Below are 3,005 nucleotides of genomic sequence, written 5' to 3'. Positions count from 1 at the left end.
CATCACAATTCCAGTGCGTCAGAAGTTTACATGCACTCAATTAGTATTTGTAGCATTGCCTTAAAATTGTTTAACTTGGGGCAAACATTTCAGGGTTTCACAAGCTTCCCATAAAAGTTGGTGAATTTTGGTCCATTCCTCCTGACAGTAAATTATTCAGGTTTGTAGGCCTCCTTGCTCGCAAACACTTTTTCAGTTCTGCCCAGAAATTTCCTATAGGATTGAGGGTCAGGGCATTGTGATGGCCACTCCAATACCTTGACTTTGTTGTCCTTAAGCCATTTTGGCTCAACTTTGGAAGTATGCTTGGGCTCATTGTCCCTTGGAAGACCATTTGCGACCCAGCTTTAACTTCCTGACTGATGTCTTGAGATGTTGCTTCAATATATCCACATAATTTTCTTTCATCATGATGCCATCTATTTTGTATTGTTTTCCTCCAAACATAATAAAGGTCATAGACAAATAGTTCTATTTTTGTTTCATCAGACCAGAGGACATTTCTCCAAAAAGGACGACTTTGTCCCATGTGCAGTTGCAAACCGTACTCGGGGTTTTAATGGCGGTTTTTAGAGCAGTGGCCTCTTCCTTGCTGAGCGCCTTTCAGGTTATGTCAATATAGGACTCGTTTTACTTTGATATAGATACTTTTGTACCTGTTTTCCTCCAGCATCTTCACAAGGTCCCTTGCTGTTGTTCTGGATTGATTTGCACTTTTCGCACTAAAGCACATTCATCTCTAGGAGACAGAACGCATCTCCTTCCTGAGCTATGATGGCTGCGTGGTCCCATGGTGTTTATACTTGCGACTATTGTTTGTACAGATGAACGTGGTACCTTCAGGCGTTTGGAAATGCGCCCAAGGATGAACCAGACTTGTGGAGGTCTACAACTTTTTATCTGAGGTTTTGGCGATTTCTTTTGATTTCCCATGATGTCAAGCAAGAGGCACTGAGTTGAAGGTAGGCCTTGAAATACATCCACAGGTACACCTCCAATAGGCTAATTGACATCATTTGAGTCAATCAGAATCTTTTAAAGCCATAACATCATTGTCTGGAATTTTCCAAGCTGTTTAAAGGCACAGTCAACTTGTTTTATGTAAACTTCTGACCCACTGGAATTGTGTACAGTGAATTATAAGTGAAAAATCTGTCTAAACAATTGTTGCAAAAATGACTTGTTATGCACAAAATAGATGTCATAAAATATGTGGAGTGGTTGAAAAACGATTTTTAATACCTGCAACCTAAGTGCATGTAAACTTCTGACTTCAACAGTATGGACTAGTGGGCTAAGCTGTAGCACAAATGCGCGGACATTTGGACATAGGCAAAGGTAAATCATTTTATGGATTATCAAACTGTTCGGCTATGGGTTGTGTAAGTTCCGTTTTGACCGTAGTGTCAGCACGCTCAGCACGAGTCACAGCGCATGAATACCTCTGGGAATCTCTGTATGTTTTCATCGATAATCCCTACATGGATGGCGTATGAGAAACCACCAGAGGAGATATATCACGCAAGACACGACTACCAGCTAAGTTGCTACCCAAAAATCACAAACACTGTCAACGGGCAGAAAGGGCGCACCCAGGGAAACCTCACCTTGCACGAGGTTAGATTTAACACCTACATCCCAGCTCCCCGCATCTGCCGGGCTAGGGTGAGCATCCAGCCAGAACGGGTTGTGCCAGCTCTAAGCTCGAGACCTCCAGTGCACCTCCACCGCCGAGTGTATCCAGTGCCTCTGCCAAGGACAAAGCCTCCTTTAATGTCTCTCCAGGCGGTGAGTCCTGTGCCAGAACTAAGCCTCCTGTATGTCTCCACAGCCTCGTGAGTCCTGTGCCTGTCCCCAGAACCAGGCCTCCTGTATGTCTCCCCAGCCTGGTGAGTCCTGTGCCTGCTGCAAACCAGCCTCCTGTATGCTCCCAGCCTGGTGAGTCCTGTGCCTGCTGCCAGAACCAGGCCTCCTGTATGTCTCCCCAGCCTGGTGAGTCCTGTGCCTGCTGCCAGAACCAGGCCTCCTGTATGTCTCCCCAGCCTGGTGAGTCCTGTGCCTGCTGCCAGAACCAGGCCTCCTGTATGTCTCCCCAGCCTGTGGCCCTGTGCAGCCCACGCTACCAGACTGCCCATACGTCTCCTCACTCCAGTGATGATCCATGGCACAAGCCTCCAGTGATTGATCATGGCAAGAAGCCTCCATGATGATCCATGCAAGAAGCCTCCTGATGATCCATGGCACGAAAGCCTCCAGTAGGAGTCATGGCACGAAGCTCCAGCGAGTCTCCAGTCCGGAGCCTCCAGCGACGTCTCCAGTCCGGAGCCTCCAGCGACGGTCTCCAATCCGGGCCCACAGCGACGGTCCCCAGTCCGGAGCCCCCAGCGACGTACCCAGTCCGGGCCGCCACGAGTGCCCAGTCCGGGGCCCGCCACGAGGTGCCCAACCGGGTGGCGACGAGGGTCCCCGCACCAGGGTGCCACCAAAGTGGGGTGAGCCAGTGGTGGAGCGGGTCTGCGTGCCCGCACCTGAGTCGCCACGCGATAGATGCCCACCCAGACCTCCCCCTATAGGTCAGTTTTGCGCCGGAGTCCACACCTTTGGGGGGTACTGTCACGACACAAAACAATAAACACTACAAAACAAACCGTGAAGCTAAAGGCTATGTGCCATAAACAATCAACTTCCCACAAAAGACAGGTGGGAAAAAGGGCACCTAAATATGGTCTTAATCAGAGACAACGAATAGACAGCTGTCCCTGAGAGAACCTACCCGGCCAAAACATAGAATACAAATAATAGAACATAGAATACCACCCCAAATCACACCCTGACCAAAACCAAATAGAGACAAAAAAGGATCTCTAAGGTCAGGTCGGACAGTCATCTCAAAGAAAAAGTCACCTAAAAGTTTGCCTCTCTGACAAGTTCTAAATGCTGATGTTGCAACCACAGGTTAGCTTGTTCCGTATCCTGCTTCAAACTTTCCAAATCAAGTTATTTTG

Source organism: Salvelinus sp. IW2-2015, linkage group LG6.1 (assembly GCF_002910315.2).
Source record: "Salvelinus sp. IW2-2015 linkage group LG6.1, ASM291031v2, whole genome shotgun sequence".
Lineage (NCBI taxonomy): Eukaryota > Metazoa > Chordata > Actinopteri > Salmoniformes > Salmonidae > Salvelinus > Salvelinus sp. IW2-2015.
The sequence above is the reverse complement of the archived record's forward strand: the minus strand, read 5'-3'. Positions refer to the sequence as shown.